The following is a 27,705-nucleotide window of genomic DNA, read 5'->3' as shown; positions in this document are numbered from 1 at the left end:
ACAGTCCTGGCCTGTGCCACCACCCCAGGTGTATCAGCCCCACCCCCACAGCTTTGGCCTGAGCACTCCCCACCTGTGCGCCTGCCCCCTTGTGCTCCATTGGCTGTGGCCTCTTTCTGTCCAAAGACCCCTCTCAGTACTGGCCCGTACGCCCAGCCATATGGGGGATGGGAGTCTCACACCTCTCATGTACATCTGCACTGCTAAACCTCCAAACAATTACCTGGAAACCTGCTCTCTGCCGGGGGGTCCAGCTAATTGTGTGTCCCTCATGTGAAATCGGCTCCTCACTCGGTGACCGTGTGAAAGGAGTACATACCGTGTGTCACACGGTGGCACCGTATGAGTTGGCAGGTCTGCCCATTCCAAACCTCTGTGTAAAAACAATCCCAGGAGAGTAAGCTGTGCTGCACAGCACTGTATTTTCACATAAAGCTTAGACCACTCGTAGGTTACGCATTCGAAATCCCGCGTGCACCCTTGTTTGCATGCGCTTCACTTGCCATTTGAGTCTAGACTTACTAAGGCGTTGCACCGCTGCAAAGTCATGCAAACCCTCGCAAAGTCTGCAAAGGGTGTTTTACTTTCCAGTACAAAGGATTCCTGGGCAAAGGGCAACAAGCATTTGCAATGCAGTAGGTCTCGCATTAATAAAGTTTGAGCTATTGGCATTGTAAATGACAATGCCTTTTATTCATTTGCATTGGTGCGTAAACAAGCACTTTGTACTTATAGCCCATGCTTATGAGAAGCAAGGCTGGTAGTTTCTTTTACTGCCAGCCTTGCTCATCGTAAGCAAGGACTATAAGTTCAAAGTGCGTGTTTATGCACCGATTGCAGGTTTTAAAAACAAATGAATAAAAGGCATTGTCATTTACAATGTTAATAGCTCAAACATTAATAATGCGAGACCTATTGCATTGTAAATGCTTGTTTAATTAGTGTTATGCATCGTTAATGCTGAGACTTGCGGGAAGCAGAGCCCTGTACGACGCGTTTTCAATACGCATCGCATCCGGAAATGTGTTGGTTTGAGCCTCCGTATGACTGCTTCTCCGTGTTTCCTGAGCCTGTTAGGTACTGACATAGACCACGAATTGGACCCGACGATTCACTCGGAATTTGACTGGAATTCGCATCGTACTTGCACGTTAGGAGAAAAAAGCTCCGGATACGATTCGGTTGTCTAGTAAACCTCGGAATAGCATTAGGGAGGCATTCTGTCCTGAATTGGAATCGACCCCTGTGTATTGCAACTTATGTATCGTTTTTATTTTGTATGTTTAACTTATGTATAGTTTTTTAGATAACATTTTTTAAGCAAGTATTTTGAATATATTTGAAATTTGAATTTAATTGATTTTATGTTTATTTTGTGTTAATTTACCACTGTGTGTATAGATGCGAACTGTTACACTGTTATAGGCTTTGGCTCAACACATGATCCTGATAACCTTACCAGGGACTCGTTTGTTTCCAGATATGAACAGCTCTGAAGGTCCTTTACTGTATTTCTTATGCATATAGTCTGCTTAGCCGGTTACTGCATGGGGCTGTTTAATATGAGATTTTCTATATAGCTGTGGTCCTGAGCTGCCTTTGCGAGAGGGAGAGAGAAGTGTGGAGATCTGCTGGGATGAGCATTTTTACTATTATCCTATATCTGAGTGTGATTATGAGATGTAAAGAAGTGAGAAGAGTGTATAGATATTTGGGATCTGAATTGGTGAACTCAGGGCTGGCTTTAGTACTGGTGGCGCACTGTGCGACAATGTTTGTTAGCGCCCCTCCCCCATGATCACCTCATCACGGATTCCCTCACTACCACCCTTTGACAATGCCCCCAAATTCTCCATAACCACTGTCTTTTCGATTCATTTAGTTTTATAGCTCCACTCATACCAGTTTAAGGTGTCAGAACACATACATTGCATGGAGAAAATCATAGGTGTATAAATCAGTGGATAGGGAATGTTACATAAGACAGAGACCTACAAGGTGTAGGAGTAACATGCCATCCATAATGGTAGGCAGTATAGTTTAAGAGTCCTTGGTCTGGAAAAGCACACATTTAGAATTTAAAAATGTAACACCATTGTTAGGGGTTTTCTTTAATAATAAGAATTAATTTCGAACCAAATTAACCCTTTTTGCAATATTAGGATAAGGAAAGAATGGGCAAAGAAAATGTAGCTCTTTGATGACAGTTATTAACTCACTGCTCTTTCTGGGGATTTTTAGCTTTTAAAACTGAAAGTAACACAAGGATCTTTCTGGAAAGTGATAACCTATTGACTTATTTATTGTAAATGCACTTTGAGATCTGAATGTGACACGTTCTTTGCAGCAGGCATATTAACCCTCTGCGCTATGATGAGTCAAAACTTCCACTACCAGACAAAGCTGTGGTCTCTCTCCAGGAAGAACATTACTCAATTAAGATATCTTGAAATTTGTATTAATGCTTGAAAATTGCTGGGACAAGGTGTTTTTAAGACAGCAAACATGGCACCCCCACCCCAAGTCAGCGCCCATTGCGGTGGCACCGATCACACCGCCCTAGAGCTGGCCCTGGGTGAACTGCTCCAAATTATCCAGCAGAGTGTGACAGATCTCTTCAGTTATTCCATGCCTGTTCATTTGGTGATGTCTCTTTTTTGCTTATTTAGCACTGATGATGGACAACCTTCATAGCAGCTTTGTCTTATGTGTTATTTATGAAATTACACTGCTAAATAATGCCCCGGAGAACCATAGGTCATCCCTTCTTAGCTCACTTGCATATTGAAAGCAGTTTGCTGGTTGGGTTATTTCCAATCTGTGGATTGTAAGCTGAAGATTGAGCATGAGGGTGTGACTGTCTTTCTGGGTTCTGTTGCCATGATGTGGAGTGGTGTAGTTATCTTGGAAATAGCCATCTTTTCATCTGTCTTTGTAAGTGTATGGGATCTTAGATGTTTCTAATGCTGGCTGGTAGTGAGTTCTGGAACTTAGCAGCTTGTATGTCAAAAAATGAAGTGCAGGATTTGCTCTCCTGTCAAACGTTCTTTATTTGTGACTCCTGTGAGTTCTGTGGTGAGATTTGTTCTATTTGGCTTTCTTGGTGATGACTTGAGAGGCATTTGCGGTCCCACTGAGGTAGTGCTCTAGTCTAAACCAAGTTTTTCCAAAGAGCAGCGCGTGAGCTACTGTTAGCTCACCAGGTACTTGTAGCTCTCCTGTGTGCAGCCCAGTCTACTAAATTAGCAACTTCGGCTTTGTTTCATTGATATATGTACATCAAATTGAAAAGCATGTTTTCAAGAGGAAAATGTGTGTATTTTCAGAACCCATATCTAGAAAAATGCCTGAATTTCCTCAATATAAATGTAAAGTAACCCTCCGTTCACTGAGGTTTTGGAGTTTTCTGCACTCCCGCTCCACGGAGCTCGCGAAGTGCAGAAAACACCGCTCCACATAGCGGAGCAGAGTTTTTTTCCCCACTCGCGATCACCAATGGTAAGTTGGCGAGCTGCCACTTGGGTAGAATCTCTACCTGAGCGGCAGGAAGATCAGTGTGAACTGCAGTTAGTGTCGCGCTCTGCCACTTGCGAAACTCTGCAGAGCTTTTTTGTCACTCTGCCAAGGCCGAATGTAAAGCTCATATTTGAGTGAAATAATATGTTGAGTTGTAGAAACATTTTACTAATAATATTTTGGTGCCAGGGCATCGCTAATTAAAGGCTGGATTACCCATTTATAGGCTATCTTCGTTGACAATGCATATTTTGTATTATTGCTGACAGACATGCTTGATGAACAGAAGTGATCACTGCTCGGTTTTTACATATGTTGTCCACTAATGCAATCTTGTAGGTATTCCAACAGAACATAGATTATCTTCTCAATATTTCTGTTCTCAATATTTCTGTAACAATATGTTGGCCCCACAAATATTTTGTACTTGATATTCCGATTTTCAACCAATCTTGTGTGGCATGGTCACTATTAAACAAATAATATTAGTGGCTGAGTAGGATTTTCATTGACCTTATGTAGTTCTTTTTACAGTAACTGTTGGAGACCCCTGCTCTGGAACCTTTCTATTAGCATAGATGTGCCTTAGCAATACTGCCCATTGCTGGTTTCAGCAAAGCACATATATGAACATGAACTTACTTCAACAGAGAAATCTGTGTTCAACTATGCAGTACTTGCCTGAGTGGCTGCTTCTCTCAGGGAGTTGGTGGGAAGGCATAGCTTTTTTTGATCTGAGTTGGCTGACTCTCCGTTCGTCTAAGAAAGCCCATTCAACCAGAAATCCCCTGCTTCTTTTGGAACAGTCTGTTTGTCTGAAAAGGCAAATTTCTTGCAGCTACTTCCTATTTCTGGTATTGCAAAATTAGAGACTGTAGAATTGAGGGTGGCCATGGTAAAAGCTGCAGACCAAATATATACAGGTTTCAATGTAGCAACCAAATTGAGGCTTCCTTGGGCTTTAAATTGGCCCCTAATCTATTGTGGCACGATGGCTTTGGCTGCTATGTTGTGAACACACTGAAGACCCCAAGTATGGGTTAAAGAGTTCACTCACCATGGTGTCAAGAGCAAAACACATGGAGCGATAAGGACACTCGAGGCGTATTCGCTGAGAAGCCAACCTGTGGCAGGAACTACTGGCACCTGAAGTGCAACTGATATTACGGATCAGATCACTGAGCGCCACACCTGACTAGTGATAGAGCCACCACAGCAAGGGAGGATTACCAGAATTGTAGAAACAAAGGGAGAACAAGGTTCAGCCGGGACGGAAGTAGAACCGGCGGAGAGAACAGGACTAATATCGTCCATTTGATTGTCTGAAGAAATCGTGTGGGATATTTCCCACGATGAAACATGTGTCGGCTGGGCATTTCCGTATGAAATAAAGGAACAACAGAACACCCAATGACTAAATATTGGAAAAGAATTGATAACAATTGATCATAATGTTGTTTTGTGTTTTACAATAACATGATGAGGTCATAGGATATATATACAGATATTTATCTGGAGAACACCAGCGTGTGCGTAGGACAAGCATTGTAGTTTAATAGTGGGTCGTGCGAACGGTCGAGAGGGAGGGTTCAGATTGTGTATTTCCCTCACCTTTTGCACCGCACAGATTGAGAATAGTGAATTACGCATACTCGAGAGGCAGCAGTTCCAAACCTTTGAGTGTACACCATGGAGTTGTCAGCTTGATGAGATTTTCATCTGTGTTACCGATACAAATTGTATACCATTTAGACATCGAATGGCCCATATACTAAATGGTCTACAGCAGGTCCGCAGTCTCCTCTTTCGATTCCCTTATGAGCTGAGATTTGGAACTCTATAGTTAATGTATATTTGCTTGCCTCATGATGGTGAAAAGTGCAAAACAAAGGAAAGCCATTAAAAATAAAGAAACATGCCTGTGCAAGTTGAAGATGGAAACCATAGCAAATGTTTTACAGAATGCATCATTCTGTAGCTAAGTGAATTGGCATAGCCAGCAGGGGGAATATCCTAGTGAAGTAAGTCGCGATTAAAGAAAATACAGTTGTGGGAAACCCAAAACTCCCTGAGCTCTTGTAAGGCCGGGGACTTAGAGCTGGAGTGGCTAATGGCAAATGTAACTATAAACTTGAGGCTGGTCTTGTGGCTACATTATTAAACACCAAAAATGTTGTTCAAAATCTTTCCATGCCCAACACATGGAGTGTAAACATATTTTGAGGGCAACGGAAACAGTAATGAACTTCATCCAAAAGATTAATTATTCTAGGTTCAAGCTTTTGTATAATGTCCCCCCCTGTAGATGGAAAAGGAAATATTTTCCCTCCCTTGTATAGGCAGCAATAGTGAGCAGACTGAGGGTAACTGGATCGTCAAACCCTGCAGATTCGCCAGCATACTCTTCTGGATCAGTTTCATGATAAACAAGTACACATGTGCGCATACCTGGGCAGAGATGTGGTGAGGCTCCCTGCCGACAGGGGAAGGCCTCTGTGGCTGATGCCCGACTGAAAGAACTGGCCTTGATTGCACTGGCCAACAGCTCAGCTGCTGGCGGCAGAGGTGGGCTGACGTGAGCGAATCTTTCATGGCCCTGAAGATTCGTGTGGCCCTGCGACCGAGCAAATTTGACCCAAGGGATCAGACACAGGGTCATTGGAGGAAAGGTACTGGTCCCCGTAGCTGCCAGGTGGGGCACATGTTGCTTGGTGACTTTGTTCAACTGAGACCTCTCCGCTACATACACCTGGCCCGGTCCAATGCTGGCTTGACCGGGCGACTGCTGGCTACATGGGATCAAGTTGCTGGTCCTCTGGTAGTCCAACATGCTGCAAGCGGAAGGAATGGTCCTACAGTCCCATGACCCCAACAGATGCTAAGCAGATGGAACAGCCAGGAGTTGCGGTGTTGGCCTTGTGTTTTCCGGAGTGATGGGGGGGATTGATTGCCACTGGGAAGCTCTGGTGGGCCCTGGAATCATCCACCCCCAAGGAACAGTGGATCCAATCATGAAGTGTCCAGCGGATGGTGAGTAATGTATCTAGCTGTAGTGTTGGCAATTATTACCGACAGGACATGGCGAACACCCCCTATGCCCTCACTAAGCACAGTGAGCAACCCATAAATATTCAACAAGGGCGGACAACACACTTCTCAAGCCTACTAGTGACAAGTCATCTAAGAGAAGGGTAACGAGGGTTAGAAACATCCACACGCCGGAACTGAAAGTATATCATGGGCTGCAGTTAGCTCTGAAACTTCATACGATAGAGAAACCGCAGGTGGCAAGGCCCATGCTGCTCAATAGAATTGATAAATATGTCAAAGCATCAACAATGAAGCTCAGGGCCGGACTGGCTACCGGGGGTTTTTCGCATGCTGCAGAGCAGGGGATTGATGTCACTGCGGTGGGGGCTAATTTTGTTGAAGGTGACCCGCGTGTGCTTTGAAATAAACAAAGCAAAAGAAATTTCGTTCTGCACGTCCCCATCAATGAAATCAGCCCCCAGCTCAGCAGCATGCCAAAACACCTGGTAGCAGGTACAGCCCTGATGAAGCTAGAGGTGAATATGCTCCTGGTGATGGTGCAGAATCATATATCAGCCCAGAATAAATTCTTCAAAGCATATGTAATGTGCGCCACTATAAAAATGCAGATCGGGTTTGGAAATTGGACTGCTTCAGCCATAAAATGAAAAAGAGAGAGGCAAAGAAGCTGAAAATCGGGTCGCTAGTGTGGAAGACCCTAGACAGTCAATGTCTGCAGATGTAACCTGCTTAAAAGTAGCTCCCCTTGAGCACAAAGTAGAGGAAACGAAGGGAAGATCACAATGAAATAACCGATGCTTCATAGGAATCCCCAATGGAGCGGAAGGCTCTAGCCCAGAGGTCTTCCTGACTACCTGACTGCAATCCTGGTTTCCAGAGGAGGTGCTGTGCATGACGTTTGTGGTTGAAAGGGACCCCAGATCTTGTGCATGCATACAGGGACAACATACTAGGATAGGCCCAGTTTCACACCAATCTAACAATAGATTTGACATTTATTAGCATCTACCAGGACCCTACCACGCATGTACAGCATATGAGAAGATTCTATATACCAGTTAAACAAAAATTAAAAGTGATGCAGCTGACCTACTTGTTAATGTTCCTTGCAAAGTTAAAGGTTTTACATACTGGAGAGACAAACTTCTCCGAAACACTGCAAGCAGTCTGGAAATGGTTAGAAATATGAAAACCAGGGCAAGGGGCTCTGCATACGAGTTCACCTCCAAAGGAGTAGAGAGAGTATAGGAGGAGCCCATGCAGTAGATCGAAGGGCTCAAGACATTGTAGGTTGTGATCCCGGAATGCAAAGTGTGAGTAACAGTCCGACCAGTGACACAGCACCGATGCTGGGGAGAGTAGTAGCAAAAGACACTTGGTGGCTGATATGGACTCTCGGGGTGAACCCTCACTGACTTATGAGCATGGAGTTAAGTGACCTTTCAGCATCCTTTCATGATAGAGCATCTCAAGAACTATTATATGTTGGGCAAGGGGATGCGGTGGGTGCTATTACTGTAATTTCTTTGAAGAACGAACGCATAGTATAGGTTTTGTGTAGCGCACCCGCGTCAGCTATACAAAGATATACTTGAACTGACTTGCAGTGCTCAGAGTACCATTGGAGCCACTTACCTCCCAACATATGGTTAACTGGTTGAGGATGGGTGGCGGATGCTTCAATTTAGCTAGTTTTACATTATGTTTGCAACCCATGTAGCAAAACACGAGCACCCTTCTTGAAATGACAGCACATTCTAAACCCCCATGATGGATACTCAAGATACCTTTGTAATACTCTCTAGGAATGTGAATGGAATGTGGAGTGTCTTATGATGGCTGCAATAATATGTCAAGGGGCAAGGCATTCCTTCTGCACAAGCATTGTACGTTGCAGGTCACCAAACCATGCTGTGATGACCTAGGCAGGTTCATGTTGGTACAGGGGAAATTGGGAGACGCCTACTGGTGCATCAGTTTACACCCCTCCTACTCACACACAATACACACTTAAAACACAAAAGTATTACCACACTCTCCACCAGAACACACATTAGTTGGGAAAGGCTTTAACTCAGTTAGGTTTTCCGGAAATGCTGCGACTGCCCCTCTGACAGAAATTGTTATAATCAGCATCCCTGCAACACAATACAAAATATATGAAGTTGGAAATAAGGCAGGAAAGTAATTGTAGTAGCTGGCCAACGGATGTCAAGTGGCTAGTCCCCAATATTTTTTCTCGCACAGGACATACCCTCACAGACTCTAACTCAATTGCTCAAGATTTTGCAGCCTTCTATGTCTGTCTACATTCTAACCAACCAAAAACTGTAGATGCCTATGATCCCCTAATTGTAGAAGACCTGATAATATCCAGGATCTCTGACACAGATAGGCAGGGAGGAGCCACTGACTGAAGATAAAATTATGACAGCTATTAACTCGCTCCCTACAGCGAAAACCCTACGCCCTAATGGTTACCCTAAAAATCTTTATTAAATATGCTTCACACCGGGTCCCACCACTAGTAGAAATGTATACAGAAGCCCTGGAGACTGTAGAGCTCTCATGATTTGTGCAGAACTATAATATCTGGAATTCTGAAGCCACCGAAACCGCCAGACAAATGTGAGTCAAATAGTCCCATTTCCTTAATTCATCTTGAGTAAAAGATTCTTTGCAAAGGTGTTGGTGAATTGATTGCTGAGGATAATTACAACTGTTATGCACCCGAATTTGGCTTGAGGCCAGGGACGTACCACACATCACTGCCTTTGATGCCTTCAAAATTCAGCAATTGCAAAAGATTGGAGGGTCCTAGTATCACTAGATTTTGATACGATGGCTTTCATGTACCAGCATGCATTGCTCCATTCATTGTTCCCCTCTTTCACAAATGCATATCAATGCTCTACTCTAAGCCATGAGAGAGGGTCAGGGTAAATGGGGAGCGACCCTATGCCTTCACAATTGAAAGGGGTAAACAGCACGAATGCACCTTTTCAACTCTCCTTTTCGCCCTAGATTTGAAACCGTGAGTGGAATGGATCAGGCGGGGTTCCTAACTAAGCAGTTTTACGATAGTCTGAATATGTAAGAGAGGATATACTTATATGCTGACGATGTCCTGATTTATATCAATAACCTAGAAACATCATTAGACCCGGCTGATGATATATGCTGAGGCGTTCGGTTTAAAGTTTAACTGAAACACATACATATACATTCCTCTGAGTGGGACACACAATGATACAAAGGCTACTACCAATTTACTATTGGTACACTAACATTTTAAGTACTTGCGTATGTAATTAACAGGCGACAGGCACCAGGTGTGCGATTTGAACATTACACCCTTACTCTTCTGGCTATCCAGTGAAAAGTCCATGTGGGGTAGTCTCCCTCTAATCATAGTGTGCGGAGGGGTACTGTTTAAAATCATATCCCCACTATGACTGCTTTACACACTGCAATGATTCCCTTCTGACATATCAAAAGCATTTTTTCATTCTGCACAATCAGAAATAATCAAGTTTCTAGAGGCGGGATGCCAACCACTGATTGCGTTTTTTTGTAAATTTGCGGTGATCTTCTCCCTACGACCCAAGCTCAGTTATGGAATGGGTTTAAGGCACACAGAAAAACTGGAACGTTTCCGAATGTAGGATAATGTAGACATCTAAATAATGGGAGATGTGTGGGAGGGAGTTTCTATACGCAAATTTCAACATTTAACAGACGAGATGCATAAAGTGCAATTTTCTGATATCTGCAACTGTGCCACACACTCTATATGCACCAAGGCAGCCCAAAGTCGTTCCCAGACCGCGACCACTTAGAAGTGCAAATCGAAATATTTAGGATTGGTGGGAAAGGGATCTCAAAACTGTACCGCACTTTGGTGGAAATACTCCAGACCCGATGCTGACATTGAGGGAGTACTGGTAATGTGATGTGTGCACACGGGATGGTGCGAATTGGACAGAAGTTAAAATAGTCTCCATATCACTGGCAGTCTCCAGCTGACTGAGGTTGATACAGCTTAGATATCTAGAGAGGGTATATCACAGCCCCATTAAATTAAGGAAATTGAAGCATGGTGAGGATCTACACTGTTTACGATGTAGAACCTGTTGCCTCTCAAAATTGTGGACATTCTTCCACAAGATATGGGAGTGCCCAGTGATACAGAGATACTGGAACAAAATAGACAGCATTGTATCCCTGGTCGGTAGGTGAAAAATTGTGCCACAGCCTAAAATTGTATTGTTGGGATTAATGGACGAATGGGTACGCAAATGACACACCAGACTATTGGCAACAATGAGCTTTATCATCATCTAGAGAGGCATTACATGGTACTGGAGATCAAAAAAGGCCCCATCGGTGGCCGATTAGACTCACAGAATGGAATAATGTGCCAAGGCAGATCAGATTGTATATAAATCAAGAGTCCATAGAAACATTAAAATGTCTGGGTGACTGGATTAGCTACCCGATAAATGTTAACAAATGATACTTATGCAATAACTGTAAACTATAAATGTAATCCAAATAACAACTTCAAGACAATTGCTCGATGTTTTACTTATAATCCTCAGATTTTTTACACATATCATTGTGAATACATTAAGAAAACCAATAAAGAATTTTATAGAAACAATTTGATACAAACAATCCCAAAGCCATCTTGTCTGCACAGACTGACAGACTAAGATCTAATGAGAGAGCAAAATGGTCCCATTGAGCCCCTGCCCGGTCCTTCAAATGTTAGTTTTATGTCAAACATATCCCTTCACCGAGATTACTAAGGAGTGCCTATCACCTATTCTTATATCCCTTACCATCTTTGTGTTTTTTTATTATGCCAATAAGACTACTATAACTCAAGCTATCCTTGCATAAAGGATTAGATCAGCGAGAAAGTTCACCCCGGTCCTATGTTAACATGCATGTTACTATGTATTGGGGTTCATGAAGTGGTCTTAAATTGTTTAACGGTATCTGTAGGGTTGTCCAGACAGCACTAAAGAGGAGTGAAAGTGCCTGCCTCCTGCTACTGTGGCTTAGTATAATTAGTTCACACTGTACTTGACCCTTGTCCTGTCAAATGACCTGGTGGTCAAATATTGAAAGGCACTTTCTTTGCTTAGTAGGTCGGTGAGCACAAATAAAACTTTTTTGAAAGGAGAACCCCTTGCTGGCGAACCACCATGGGAGGATCCTCCGTTATAGTGGAGAAGCATCACCCCACAGCTGGAACCAGCAGGCGCATGTAAAAAAAATTAATAACAAATCAGTTAATAAACCTGCTTTGTCATTTTATCTTACTCCACAGTTTTGAGAGCACAGTTATTGCGCATGTAGGTTTGGCCGGCCATTTTAGAACAGCCAAACCGATATGCACGCTTGGATATCTCCAGTCTATTGCTTGGAGATTTCGGCAGGGCTCAGGCGCACAGACTCCCAGTCTCTGCTGGAGCATGGAACCTGCCCACTCTGCCCAATCCCTACGCTTCTCTCATGCTAGGTAATACTAACTTGGGAGTAGCATCTGGATTGGTGTAGGGGAATCTGGGAGCCTGTGTGAGCATCGTCTGAAGAGGCAGTGAGGCGGCGAATGTCAGGCTGCAAGTAAAAATAAAAGAATCATTCCCACCCCCTCCTTTGCGCTGCCCCACTGATTTCCTGAGCTAGCGGCCACCACTGCCAACCACAGAAATACCTAACATAAAATCCTTCCTGCTTTCCTGTTTCAGTGAGGCACAGCTGAGATTGGCGAGGATCCATTTTCTTCACCTTGTGTGATGAAGTGGCCTAGTCCAAGGAGGTGTGGGATTACCATGGCCTGCACCGAATTAGGTGGGACCTGGCTACTCAAGAACTTCCAGCTTTTGTGCTGCCTCCCTAATTCCATATCATGAGCCAGACACAAAATAACCTGCAGCATCCACATTTACAGACAGAGCACAATGGACTGGTACGAATCAGCATAGCCTGTGCTGCTCCTGTGCCGCTCCACACCTCAGAACAGTTGGAAGTTGTGTTTGGTGTGGTCAAACTGCTGACTAGGGTAGTGACAGCTACAGGAGACAAAATGACAGGCATGCAGTCCAACATGGATACACAACACATTCTGTGCCCTGGGATGGTGCAGCTCCTGACACCTTACAGAACAACTGTGTAGCACCATTAACTTGTCTCCCATATCTGGCTCTGACAGCAGGCCTTCAGTGGACCATCCTAGAACCATTGCCAGAAAAATAATCAACCCTTAACCCACATCCAGGAAACGTTGTACCTTTGCAAATCAGCGACCAAACTCGCTAGCAAGAGAACGACTAAAAGGTTTTGTTAAAATTTGTAACAATTTAAATGGCTTTAAGAAGCATTTTGCCCCACCTGAAACACTAATCCCTATCATGAACAACTTGATATGCCGGATAGACCAGATGTAAGAATTGTATTTCTAGAAAATGTTGTCTGTAGTGGAATATTTGTATGCTCGTGTGTTTTAAATATGGTTTCACTAGGTCCAGTGATTCATAAAGATTTCCTATGGCATTAACAGTTGCTTAGTAGTAGCAAGGTATGACCAGGCATTTGTGACACACTTCTGGTTACAAATGATCCAAGTGGCTTTGCTGTCACTGGTTTTAATAATTTTTGTCATAGGGACCGAAGTCAGTATCAGGCTGTGGCATAGGGAGCAGAACAGTTTGCCAACGTCCTCATCAGTCCTCCAAGACTGCAGAAACATTCATCACTGCTACATGAATGGGGGTAGCCTATCCATTTAAAGAGGTACAGGAGTTTAGCAGACGTTCTTTGGTGTGTCAGAAGAGTTATCCTAAAAAAAGACAATTACTGAACTGAACAGAACAGTTATCCTAAAAAATACAATTCCGGAGCTAAAGGGAGAGAGAGATGCAGGTAGAAGCCCGCAGGTTAGTTCTTATGTATTAAGCTCTGAGAAGCAATCACTCAGTGAGCGGCAGTGGACTGATAGCCTTTATTGAGCAAATCTTTTGACCCTGCTTGTGACACATGCAATCAATTTTGTAACAATGCTGTACTGGGCCAAGCAAGATAGATGATTTTTGTAAATTGTCCCAATGCATTGTGAACCTGAATACATTTTTAGAAATGCACTTAGATTTTTCCTGCTTAAAAGCTGAATGTGGAAAGAGAGACTCACAAATACTAGTAGTACTGCAAACGGAGGGAATTATTTACATTGTGACTGTTTTCAAATACACCTAGGGGCCCATTAGGATGTCGGACCGATTGCCCCCTCCAGGCTGGTGGTAGCCGCCCTCAGCCTGGTGGGGGCAATCCGCCCGACATCCATACTCGTTTTCATATTAGTATGGCGGGGGGGACCTCGGCGGACGGAAAGACCATCCGCCGCTTTTCCGCCCCGATCGCCTTGCGGCCAGGCGGAAAAGGAATAATATGGTGGCGGTGTCTATTAGACACTGCCAGCCATATTATCATGGTTGTTTACAGGTGCCTTTCTGCGGCAGCGATGCCGCCACGGAAAGGCATGCGGTCTTCACTCTGGATGCCTCCTGCGGGCCCCCAGAGTGAAGGAGAGGTGGGGGGTGCACACGGGGACTACCTGTGGTACCCCCCTTCATTTGCATTTACAAAGCCACAGGCACCGCGCGGTGCCTGCCGCTCTGTAAATGCAAATGCTGAAATGCATTTTTAGCATTGTGGCGGGCGGTGCAGAGAGCAATGCCCGCCACAATGCTAAAAATACAGGATGTGCCTGCCACTGTGGCAGGCACATCCTAATGCCCCCCCACAGGACCCCCGCCCTTATGGCGGGCGGTCCCGCATACCGAAAGGATGGCGGGCGGACAAAGTCCGCCCATCATCCTAATGACCCCCCTAGTATCGAAAGCTATACATTAACTAAGAAAGATACTGGAGTATAAAGTGTAAGAGAGACATCTTCCAATTGCAGAAACACATGGATAGCACAGAAGGTTATGGTGAAACTATTCCACATATTTTTTGTAGAATAGAGAGAACAATGGAGGTAACAATGTTTTGCTGCAAATGAAACTGAAAACTAATAGTTTAGACTGTTTTTATTGACTACATTAGACAGACTATTTATCAGTGTTGTATGAATATTTTAGAAATAAACAAAGTAATTGAATACATTAAATGGTGATATATTGATGCTCGTAAATGTGTGGTTACTATTCATATTTATTGCTACAATAATTGTTGTAAGAAATTAGGTTGCTATTTGAGAGGGGTGAGGACCCAATGCAAGTAATAATCACAATCCTTGTCAGGGAGACCCATTAAAGCCACTAAATAACTTGATCTCAACCCGCTGGTAGCTATAGTACATAGCAGATAATTATCAACTGGTGCTACACCTAAAAAGTGGAAAATGTATTTATTTATTTATTTGGGACTTGTAAGGCGCATGGCTGCCTTAGCAACGAGGCGTCCCAGTGCAACCAGAAATGAAAGACAAAAGCAGAGAGACCGCCAAACGCTTAGACATCAGATAATGGGAACAGCCAGGTCTTTATGGATTTGCGAAACATCAAAAGATTGGGAATACCTCTAATGTGCACAGGGAGAGAGTTCCAAGGTTTCGCCGCTAGAATGCCGACCGAACGACCCCCTGCCCTTGCTATCCAAACTCGAGGGCAACGGACAAGCGCACAGTCGGCAAATCTCAAAGCGCGCCTAGGCACATAGGGCATCAGGAGCCAAGATAGCCCAGCAGGGGCTTGGTGCCTCAAGATTTTATAAGAAATGCACAATAAGTTGAACTGAATGCGCTTTTCGATGGGCAACCAATGTAGCTTGGGAAGCACATGCGCCACCGAGCAAGATCTAGGAAGAGCCACTAAAAGACACGCAGCCGCATTCTGAACCCTCTGTAGGCGTTTAATGCTGGCTTTGTTTGGGCCTAAATATAGGGAATTGCCATAATCAAGCCTGGCAAGAATGGAAGCCTGCTCAATAGTCTGACTCACTCTGGGAGGAAAAAAAACAAGCAACAGTCTCAGCCCTTTCAAGAACCCAAAACAGACAGAGGCAACAGCTTTTGTCTGTTTCTCAAATGTTAATCTACTGTCGAGCCAAACCCCAAGGTTTTTAACAGCCTCCTTGGATGACGGGGCGAGTTTGAGATTGTCAGGCCACCACTGCTCAGACCAGAGTTCCTGATCCTTTCCAAACAATAAAATCTCAGATTTGCTGGTGTTTAACTGAAGACAGTTTGCCCTCATCCAATCAGAAATAACAGATGTTAGACCTGTCTGCCCTTTGGGTAGTCCCTCCTAATTATTTATTTATTTTGTCCCCTTTTTGCCCCTCAAACCCTTTTTTACCTTTTTGTGTCTACCGGATTTTTGTGGTGTTGACTAGGGGTTAGATGCTCTTTGGCCCTCATAGTCCTTTCCCTGAGGTCTAGGTGCCTTTCCTGACTAGAAAGTTGGGGATACACAAAATGGTGGACATAAACTGCCATAACTGTTTTCCTCAGAGAGTAGACCCATAGGACAACATAGGGACGCTCTAGAACCTTCCAGCTGTTTCTGGAAGCCTGGGGCTAGCCTATAAATTGGTCAACGCTAGGGCAGCCATTTTAGATGTGAGGAGAACCAGTGAGAGGCCAGCTAGGAGTCTAGACCACCGGTCAAGGAGGACAGTGCACTGAAGGCGGGTTGATGGTCCTTTGGGGCTGCTATCCCCTACTGTTGATACTTCCCCGCGTGTGGATCTGACCCTGCTTGGGTCCTCAATACCTGAAGGCTGCCCCGGGAACCTCAGCAGATAGGAGCTGCAAGACGCCCGATTCCCACCTCTCACCCTACCCCCCAGCGGTGTTAAAAGAACAGCGGGTGCTGCAGGTGGTTACCTCACTTATGCCGAGTGCACATCCCAGCCGTCGACTAGCCAACTGCCCAGAGAAGTGGTGAGGGGGCGCGAGGAAGTCTCCGAGCGGTGGTGTCGCTGGTTCCGCTGCTGCGCAGAAAGAGGAGAGCAGTGTTTCCCCTTCGTGCAGGCTCAGTGGCAGCGTGGTCGAGAGGAGTGTCCTGGAGGGGGAGTGGCCTGAAGCGACCGCCTAGTGGTGAGTGGGGGTGGCGTCGTCAATCTCCCGTGCAGGGCCGGAAGCGCGGCTCTTCACAGAAGCCCTTCGCGAGTGAGCAGTTTGAGGGGAGGCGCTGACAGAGGCGCGGCGGTGTCTCCTTTTCGCGCAGGTCTGGTGGGTGAGTCGGCCGGCGGGAGGAGCGAGCACCAGAAAGTGTGGGCAGAGATCTCCCCTTTCCTCGGGAGACAGCCCCTAGAAGCCTGTGCGTCCGGAAAGGGCAGTGCAGGGTGGAGACTGGATTCTCCGATCAGCGAAGCCCCGACCCGCTTGTTCCCCCAAGAAGAGTGAAGTAAGTGAGGAGGGGGAGGCTGGGCAATCGAGAAGAGCTTTCTGTCACTCAAGCTAGGTTGGGCCAAATCTGAAGAAGAGTCCCCGGAGGAAGAGTAACAATACTGTGAGCTGGCTCCAGCGAGTGGGGAAGGTGTAACTGCTCAGGAGTCATTTACTCTAGACTTGGGCCAAATTGAAGGTGGAAGTATAGAAGAGAACCTAAAGAAAGCATAGACTGTACTATTCTAGATAGGAGGCAAGGAATCTTGATGGAACAATGCCTGTTCCTTTAATTAGTGGGTAAACTTAAGAATCTGCCCTCCTAGAAGAAGAAGCCTTCCTAAAAGCTTAAAGCCAATTCATAGGGGATTCCTGAACTGTGGATTAAATGGAAACTGTGAACTGAATGTAAGGGAGGAGTTTGGGGGTTCATATTGTCTTGCAATTAACCTGCTGGCTATTAAACTTAATTCTTCATCAATATTTACAATACAGCTATTTGCTTCCTACTGAAAAATGTGATGAGTTTATGAAGAATTACCTGCCCTGATAATCTAAGAAGTGCCAGGGAAGAATTATTTTTGCATTGTGTGCCAATGCCTTCATAAATGTTTTTCAGATATATATATATGACAGAGAAACAATCCTGATGTTGATTTAAAGAATTATATGCAACTACAAAACTAATTCAAGAAAGGATAAAGCTTTTCTACTTTTATTAAAAAAAAGGTGTAGTGTCATTTTTGAGTGGATGGATGTTTTGTTACTGAAGGGTGTGACGCAAACTTAGCACCTGTTCCTTGGAGTTAGGCCTTTCCACTTAGTGCCAAGCTACCTTATGTGACTTGGGATTCCCTAGGTCTAACATAATTGGTGTCTAGCGGTGGGATCCGAACTGTGTTTGCGTCTACTCTGAAGTAACAAAGCATACCCTACAGGCCTACACCTGGAGTTTTCTCCTGGCGGACTTCCCAATTTCTACTTTTGCTTTTTCTAAATTCATTCCTGGTGGTGGGTGGAGGTAGCTTCAAATTGCCCCTTGTGAATCTATTCTTTTTGTGTGCTTGTCCCTACATTGCTCTTCATTAAAATGGAATTTGCTCTGGAAGAACTGGAAACGTATTCTGCAGCCCAGCTTAGGGACTTTTGTCAAAAGATGGGAGTGTTTTTTAAGCGTGGTGCCAAGAAGGGGGAACTCCAGACCAGTTTAAGGGCTTGGGTGGCAGCACATGGAGAAGGGAAAGAGGAGGAAGAGGGGACGGACCGGGACACAGTCATAGGGGTAGAGGGATTGTTCCATCCTGAGATGGGAAACCTACTTCCAGGACCGATGACCTACTCAAGGAGGGGTAGTAGTGTCTCCGGAGGAAGCTTGACCGAAGCTGAACTAACAGACAGGAGGGCGAAAAGGCAGCTGAAGTGGGAGTTAGCCAGGTTAGAACAGGAGAGGGAGGAACAGAGGATGGCTCATGAGCTTAAATTAAGAGAGCTAGAACTCAAGGCCCTACAATTAGGACCCTCCACTTCTCCGAATGGTGGCAGCGAAACCAGAAAACCAACCAGGGAATCCAGACCCTACCTACCCAAAGACATAGTTGCCAGCTATAGCCAAGGGGATGACATTGCCAAGTGGCTGGCTGCCTATGAGGTCTCTTTAAGAGCCCATGGGATCCAGGAGAAACACTGGGGGGGGGGTGGTTTATATAAGTATATGCCTCCCACTGGTCGGGACACATTATTGGCCCTAGAACAGGAGGAGCAGTCCCACTACCCCACCATGAAGGTAGCGTTAATCAAAAAGTTTGGGCTGTCCCCGGAAAAGTATTGCCAAAAGTTCAGGGGGAGCCACAAGTTAAGCACCCAAAACTGGGTGGATTTCCTGGACTATGCGAGGAAGGCATTGGAGGGCTGGGTACAGGGCAGCGAGGTGAAGGACTATGAGGGGTTATATGACCTTTTTCTTAAAGAGCATCTACTCTAGAAATGTTTTCCCGAGCTGCGCCAACACCTGGTGGACAGCAAGCTGACCAACCCCGGAAGCTTGCAGAGAGGCAGACATCTGGGCAAGTACCCGAGTGTCCTCAAAGGGGACTGGAGGGGATTCCCAAAGGGCCGGACAGGGCGTCCCTCAGAAGAAGGAGGGGGAGATAAAAAGCGGGAGTTCTCTAAAGGTCCCCAAAACAGTTTTCAGGGAAAGGGAACAGGTTTCACCCCTAAGGCTAACCCGCCCAGAAACCCTCATCCTGGCCAAAGCCAGCAGCCAAGGGTTGTCCACTGCTTTGAGTGTGGTGGTGTCGGACATTATATGGGAGATGTCAAATGCCCAAAGAGACCACCCCCACCCACCGGAGGAAAAGCCCCGGGAGTAGCTAGTGTAGTGCTCGGGGAGGAGTTGCCCTTAGATAAGGGGGGTGAGTGGGCGGGTGTCACCTTAGTGTCCCTGGGAGGTCGGGAGATGGTTCCTAAGATCCAGGTGCCCCCAAATACTACCAAGTATGGGCAATGGATCACCATCAATGGCCAGAGAGGGGAGGCTCTGAGAGATACAGGAGCCAGTATGACTATGGTAAGGAGTCAACTGGTGTCTCCAGAGCAGGTGATTCCCAATGTACTCCACCCTGCCGCGATGGCTGACGGCAGAATGGGCCACTACCCTGTGGCCGAAGTTCTCTTTGAGTGGGAAGGGGTTGCAGGTTCACTTCGAGTTGCCGTAAGCCCTGCCGTGCTAGTCGATTGCCTGCTGGGTAATGACATGGAGCACAATGCTTGGAGAGAGGTGGAATACCGGACCCATTCGGAGATGCTGGGTACACCTGACTGGGCCTTTGTAAGCACAAGGTCTGCGACTGCCCAGAGAGGGAGTTCGCCCGGGTTGGAGCCTGGAACAATGGCCCAGCCCGCTGCCAAAAAGGGACAGACCGGAAGACAGGAGAAGCCTGCTTCGGCTTCCACGCCCCATGTGACAGATCGGCCACCTGCGGTGGTGAGCCAGGAGTCCGTGGAGGGGGAAGTAGTCTCCCTGGAGGACCTACCCATCCCTGCTGAGTGGCATGTGGAGGGAGGGCCTACCAGGGAGGAGTTCTGTAAGGGCCAGAAGGAGTGCCCTACCCTTGAGGGACTGAGGCGACAGGCCGAAGCCCAGGCAGCAGGGAACGTTGCCGGACACTACCACATTTACTGGGAGGGCGGACTCCTCTACAGTGAACCCAAGGTACCTTTACCCGGTTCATCAAGGGCCTTGGTAGTCCCGCAATGATACCGAGCCTTTCTGTTAGAATTGGCTCATGAAATACCCTTGGCAGGACACTTAGGTCAGGACAAGACCTTTGCCCGGCTTGTCCCCCACTTTTACTGGCCTCAGATGAAAGTGGCGTCTGACACTTACTGTCGGACATGTGTATCCTGCCAAGCCAGTGGGAAAATAGGGGTGAAGCTGAAAGATCCCCTGGAACCACTACCTGTGGTTAGCACCCCCTTTGAAAGGGTGGGCATCGACATTGTCGGGCCATTGGATCCACCAACTACAGCTGGTCACAGGTTTATCCTGGTTCTGGTGGATCACGCCACGCGGTACCCAGAGGCAATTCCTCTGAGGACTGTCACTGCACCAGTAGTGGCTAGGGCCCTGATGGGGATCTTCACCCGAGTGGGTTTCCCCAAGGAAGTTGTGTCTGACAGGGGGACCGACTTCATGTCAGCGTATATGCGGGCAATGTGGAAGGAGTGTGGAGTGACCTACCGGTTCACCACACACTATCACCCCCAGTCAAATGGACTGGTAGAAAGGTTCAACAAGACCTTGAAGGGCATGATCAGAAGTCTGCCTGAGAGCCTGCGGAGGAAATGGGATGTCCTCCTACCCTGTTTGTTATTCTCCTACAGGGAAGTGCCACAGAAGGGAGTGGGCTTCAGCCCCTTTGAGCTTCTGTATGGGCACCCTGTACGCGGACCTCTCAGCCTGGTGAAGGATGGATGGGAAAAGTCTCCCAGGAAGCCCCCCCAGGATGTGGTGAGCAACATGCTGGCCTTCAGGAGCCAAATGGCAAAGTTGTGGAAGCAAGCTTCTGACAACTTGGAGGCCAGCCAAGCAGTAATGAAGGAGTGGTATGACCGCAACGCTCAACCGGTGGAGTTGGAGCCTGGCCAGAAAGTGTGGGTGATGGAGCCTGGAGAGCTAAGTGCCCTCCAGGATCGCTGGACAGGCCCCTTTGAGGTGTTAGAGAAGAAGGGTAAGGCCACATACCTGGTGGACCTTAAGACCCCTCGACAGCCCCTACGGGTGCTACATGCTAATCGCCTCAAACCCCACCATGAGAGGCCCACGGTCATCTTAATGATGGTGACTGATGGAGGAGAGGAAGCGGAAAGCGAACCTCTCCCGGACTTGTTTTCGTCTCAGGAAAAGGATGGGTCGGTGGAGGGAGTGATTCTCTCCCCATCCCTAACTCCTGAACAGCGGGAGGACTGCCGCCAGATACTGGAGCAGTACTCTACGTTGTTCTCCCTTGTCCCGGGAAGGACCCACCGGTGTACCCATGATGTGGACACAGGAGACAGCCCACCAGTGAAGTCAAAGACCTACCGGCTGTCAGACAAGGTGAAGGCCAGCATCCACGGTGAGGTTACCAAGATGCTGGAGCGAGGTGTTATTGAACCTTCCAGTAGCCCCTGGTCCAGTCCGGTGGTTCTAGTGCCAAAAGCAGCTCCACCAGGCACCACTCCAGAACTGAGGTTCTGTGTGGATTACCGGGGACTGAACTCAGTTACCAAAACTGATGCTCATCCGATCCCTAGGGCGGATTAATTGATTGACCGGCTGGGAGCTGCCCAATACTTGAGTACCTTTGACCTCACTTCAGGGTACTGGCAGATCTCCCTTACAGATGGAGCAAAAGAAAGGTCAGCTTTCTCCACACCTGAGGGACACTACCAGTTCTGTGTGATGCACTTTGGGCTCAAGAACGCCCCTGCTACTTTTCAGCGGCTGGTGAACCAGGTCCTCTCTGGAATGGAGGGTTTCTCCGCTGCTTACCTGGATGACATTGCCGTCTTCAGCAGCAGTTGGGAGGACCATTTGCAACATTTGCAAGCTGTTCTCCAGGCCCTGAAACAAGCTGGCTTGACAATCAAGGCCAGCAAATGTCAGATTGGGCAGGGGTCGGTTGTGTACCTAGGCCACTTGGTGGGTAGGGGAACAGTGCAGCCCCTCCAGGCAAAGATTGAGGCAATCATGGCCTGGGAACCCCCCAAGACCCAGACTGAGGTCCGAGCTTTCCTGGGCCTCACAGGTTACTACCGTCGCTTTGTGAAGGGGTATGGCACTATTGTAGCGCCCCTCACAGAGCTAACCTCAAAGAAACCACCTCGACGGGTAGTCTGGACAGAGGCTTGTCAGCAAGCCTTTGAGAGATTAAAGCAGGCGATGTGTGCAGCACCGGTCCTGAGGACCCCAGACTTCTCCAAGGAGTTCATTGTCCAGACAGACGCATCAGAGCATGGCATTGGGGCAGTGTTATCGCAACTCAATGAAGAGGGTCTGGATCAGCCTGTAGTCTTCCTATCCAGGAGACTACTTCCCCGGAAACAGAAGTGGAGTGCAATTGAGCTGGAAGCTTTTGCGGTGGTGTGTGCTCTGAAGAAGTTGCGGCCATACCTGTTTGGCTCGCACTTCCTGGTTCAGACTGACCACCGCCCCCTTCGTTGGCTGATGCAAATGAAGGGGGAAAATCCCAAGTTGTTGAGATGGTCCATCTCCCTACAGGGAATGGACTTCCGGGTGGAACATCGGCCTGGAGTGGACCACGCCAATGCAGACGGTCTGTCTAGGTATTTCCGCCTTAGTGATGAGGACTCCCAAGGGGTTGGGTAGCTCTCCCCACTTACAGCTGGGGGGGACGCGTGTTAGACCTGTCTGCCCTTTGGGTAGTCCCTCCTAATTATTTATTTCTTTTGTCCCCTTTTTGCCCCTCAAACCCTTTTTTATCTTTTTGTGTCTACCGGATTTTTGTGGTGTTGACTAGGGGTTAGATGCTCTTTGGCCCTCATAGGCCTTTCCCTGAGGCCTAGGGGCCTTTCCTGACTAGAAAGTTGGGGATACACAAAATGGTGGGCATAAACTGCCATAACTGTTTTCCTCAGAGAGTAGACCCATAGGACAACATAGGGACGCTCTAGAACCTTCCCGCTGGTTCTGGAAGCCTTGGGCTTGCCTATAAATGGGTCAACGCTAGGGCAGGCATTTTAGATGTGAGGAGAACCAGTGAGAGGCCAGCTAGGAGTCTAGACCACCGGTCAAGGAGGACAGTGCACTGAGGGCTGATTGATGGTCCTTTGGGGCTGCTATCCCCTGCTGTTGATACTTCCCCGCGTGTGGATCTGATCCTGCTTGGGTTCTCAATACCTGAAGGCTGCCCCGGGACCCTCAGCGGATAGGAGCTGCAAGACGCCTGATTCCCACCTCTCACCCTACCCCCCAGTGGTGTTAAAAGAACGGCGGGTGCTGCAGGTGGTTACCTCACTTATGCCGAGTGCACATCCCAGCCGTCGACTTGCCAACTGCCCAGAGAAGTGGTGAGGGGGCGCGAGGAAGTCTCCGAGTGGTGGTGTCGCTGGTTCCGCTGCTGCGCGGAAAGAGGAGACTCAGGAGAGCAGTGTTTCCCCTTCGCGCAGGCTCAGTGGCAGCGTGGTCGAGAGGAGTGTCCTGGAGGGGGAGCGGCCTGAAGCGACCGCCTAGTGGTGAGTGGCGGCGGCGGCGTCAATCTCCCGCGCAGGGCCGGAAGCGCGGCTCTTCACAGAAGCCCTTCGCGAGTGAGCAGTTTGAGGGGAGGCGCTGACGGAGGCGCGGCGGTGTCTCCTTTCCGCGCAGGTCTGGTGGGTGAGTCGGCCGGCGGGAGGAGCGAGCACCAGAAATTGTGGGCAGAGATCTCCCCTTTCCTCGGGAGACAGCCCCTAGAAGCCTGTGCGTCCGGAAAGGGCAGTGCAGGGTGGAGACTGGATTCTCCGATCAGTGAAGCCCCAACCCGCTTGTTCCCCCAAGAAAAGTGAAGTAAGTGAGGAGGGGGAGGCTGGGCAATTGACAAGAGCTTTCTGTCACTCAAGCTAGGTTGGGCCAAATCTGAAGAAGAGTCCCCGGAGGAAGAGTAACGGTACTGTGAGCTGGCTCCAGTGAGTGGGGAAGGTGTAGTCGGTCAGGTGTCATTTACTCTAGACTTGGGCCAAATTGAAGGTGGAAGTATAGAAGAGAACCTAAAGAAAGCATAGACTGTGCTATTCTAGATAGGAGGCAAGGAATCTTGATGGAACAATGCCTGTTCCTTTAATGAGTGGGTAAACTTAAGAATCTGCCCTCCTAGAAGAAGAAGCCTTCCTAAAAGCTAAAAGCCAATTCATAGGGGATTCCTGAACTGTGGATTAAACAGAAACTGTGAACTGAATGTAAGGGAGGAGTTTGGGGGTTCATATTGTCTTGCAATTAACCTGCTGGCTATTAACCTGAATTCTTCATCAATATTTACAATACAGCTATTTGCTTCCTACTGAAAAATGTGATGAGTTTATGAAGAATTACCTGCCCTGATAATCTAAGAAGTGCCAGGGAAGGATTATTTTTGTATTGTGTGCCAATGCCTTCATAAATGTTTTTCAGATATATATATGAAACAACCCTGATGTTGATTTAAAGAATTATATGCAACTACAAAACTAATTCAAGAAAGGATAAAGCTTTTCTACTTTTATTTTAAAAAAAAGGTGTAGTGTCATTTTTGAGAGGATGGATGTTTTGTTACTGAAGGGTGTGACGCAAACTTAGCACCTGTTCCTTGGAGTTAGGCCTTTCCACTTAGTGCCAAGCTACCTTATGTGACTTGGGATTCCCTAGGTCTAACAACAGACATATACTCCTTAAACTTCTCCAAGCTGGCACAGCAGTTTTTAGAAAAGGCAATTACCAACTGGGTGTTGATGGCATACGACACAAAGGAAAACCCCCTGCCTTGTGAGATCAGGACAAGTCAGGCAAGCACCCCTCTTCAAAAATCATGCCAACAAAAAAAGCCGCAAAAGAAATTAGCCACAACAGGGGTGCACTATGAACAGGATCAAAATTAATAGTAAGTCACTCCAGCCTAATAATTTCCCCACTGGAAACCTATCTCGGAAAATACTTTTTCTTCCTGAAGGACCCGGCAGCAGCAATTTTTTCTGAAACAGGAAATATAAAGGGAATGCTCAGTCCTCTAGCACCACAAGAAACAATGTCTTCAAAAACGCAAGAGGTGCAACAATTAACACCTTGCGCAACTAAACCAATTACAAAGTCTATGGACAGGGATAACTCCAGTACAAACAGATCAAATAACAATAGATCCAACAGATAGAGAAAATCAAGTGAAAATCCATCTGCCAAAAAGCAATAAAAAAATTACTGTTGAGGCAACAATACATTCCACGAACAATCACATAAACGATTCGGAATTCACCAAGCAATTAGTTACAGATCTGACTACAGAATTTAAGGGGGAAAAAAACAACACATGAGTTAGAGATGGCACTCAAGACCAAAACATTGGATCACCTCCACTCAACTCATAACAGAGATAAACTTGCTGAGCAGAATCAATGCCATGATTTTCCTTTAACCCTCTATGTTACCAAGGGTCTGGATTAAGATGATGTGCAAGCTTCATAGTTGCATACTACATTGATAACGGATAACGCAGAACTCGTAAAAGCCTTGGAGACAAAAACAATAAATCAGACAAACTTGGCAATCGTTCCTGCAAAATCACAAGCAGAAATGACAAATCAATCATACAAATCGAATCAAGTTTTTGCAACAAAATCAATTGACATAGCAAAAAATCAGGACCTTTTCTCAATTATAGAAATACTAAGCCACTCTTCATCCCAAATTCAAATGGATACAAAATATAACTAAATATATATAAGGCAGGATCGGTTTGAGATGCAATTAGGAAAAAGTCCAAGTATATCACTGTTACAGCTGGATAACTCAAAAAATAGGAGGATATGAATCCTATAAATCTAAAAAGTACATGTGAGAGGATGGGCCCCGATACCACGAGAACACTACAAAATCCAGAATCCTCCAGGACTGAGGCTCCACGTAAACGGGGTAGTCACCAATCATTTGGAAAACATGAGGAAATTCCACCCACCTCTCATCTTTCTTCACAGGGCCATAAGGAAGCCAGGGAGGGCGGAGCAAACCCCGGAAACAATAAACCGTCTTCCTTGAAAGACAGGATCCAGCAAGACGAGGGCGCGTTATCCTGCGGAAGTGGAACCCGTGAGGCGGAGCCAAACACGGAAGTGCCTGGCAAACCAGAAGACCAGGAACTCGAGGACGACGTCACAAGTGAAGACGGAGAAGACGACCACTGGACCGAGGATTGGTGGCGCCCACCGGAGGAGGCTGAGGAGCGGCCGCAACCCCGGAGAGTTGCGGCAGGGTCGGTGAGTCACACCGCATCACGGGCAATCGGGGAGGGTGGTGACGAGGGTGGAGGTAGGGTAGAGACTGTTGGGTAGAGGAGAGCGTGTTGTTTGTACATGCCTTTAGTAAATGGGAACCTTGACACACAACCCTCAAAACCCTGCACTTCCCCCCCTTTAATTCAACCCACAAATCCCACTCCTCAGCACCCTTGCCACTCCGTTCATTTATCCAGCAGTGTTTCAACCACCGGGTGTTGGTGACAGTAGCGTAAAACGTCTTAGTCCCTATACCACTGACGACCCCCATTTCTTCTTTCTCCTTGACGAGCCTCCGGGTCTGGACACCATCACGGAGAAGGAGAAGTCCCAAGCCACGGCCCCTGGCCCCGTACTTCGAGACGTCAAGACCCCTACATCAACACCAGAGTAGTCGGAAGAAGAGGGCACCTATTTTCCCACTTTATCCTCCCCTGCTGTACTTCCTGATAATAAACCAACCACTGCCAAACAATACATCAAGCCCCTGCGTCTATATATCCGACCTGTCCTCCCACAGTACATCAATCAAATTGATACAGACAACCTATCCTCCCTACATTTGTCATTACTAAGCATCCTACAAACATCGATTTCTGTATTAAACATGCAGTCAGATAAATTAGATCTTCAGATCAATCTCATGAATATTATGGCAACACATGTTTCCAGCATTAACACCAAAATAGATTTGCTTATTAACAGCTGGTGAAAACCCAAACACCTAAGTGCTCGGATCTACAAGGCAATTGCAAATCCGACCAAATGATAGATAAATTAAGTACTTTGCCGTCCATGTTATCAGATATATTGAAAGAAATAAGGCATAAGGAAGATCATAAACTTTCTCAAACCCAAATTCCAGAACAGATAAAACAGCAGACACATTTAATAGATAACACAATGAAAAAGGAAACACAGAAACAACTGTAAGGACAACAAAATGTGTCTTATTGTGCCAGCACAAATGGAGTTCAAAACAAGCCATCAACAATACATTTAACATCAAATGGCCCACAACCTTTGCCTACAGATACAGACACTTTATTTACCCAAGTGTTAACGAAAAGGCAAAAAAATGTAATAGAAAGGGTTGAACGGACACAAATGGTTTCATGCAAAAAAGATGTAGATGGCAAGCAATTCTATTCAGTGCTCAATGCCGCACAAAAAAAGAAACTTCTTCCAGAAATAAATTTCATAGAAGAAAAACTCACACTACTGGACAGATCATAGGACAG

This window comes from Lissotriton vulgaris, chromosome 5 (assembly GCF_964263255.1).
Source record: "Lissotriton vulgaris chromosome 5, aLisVul1.2, whole genome shotgun sequence".
In the NCBI taxonomy this organism is placed as follows: domain Eukaryota; kingdom Metazoa; phylum Chordata; class Amphibia; order Caudata; family Salamandridae; genus Lissotriton; species Lissotriton vulgaris.
This window is presented reverse-complemented; position numbering follows the sequence as displayed.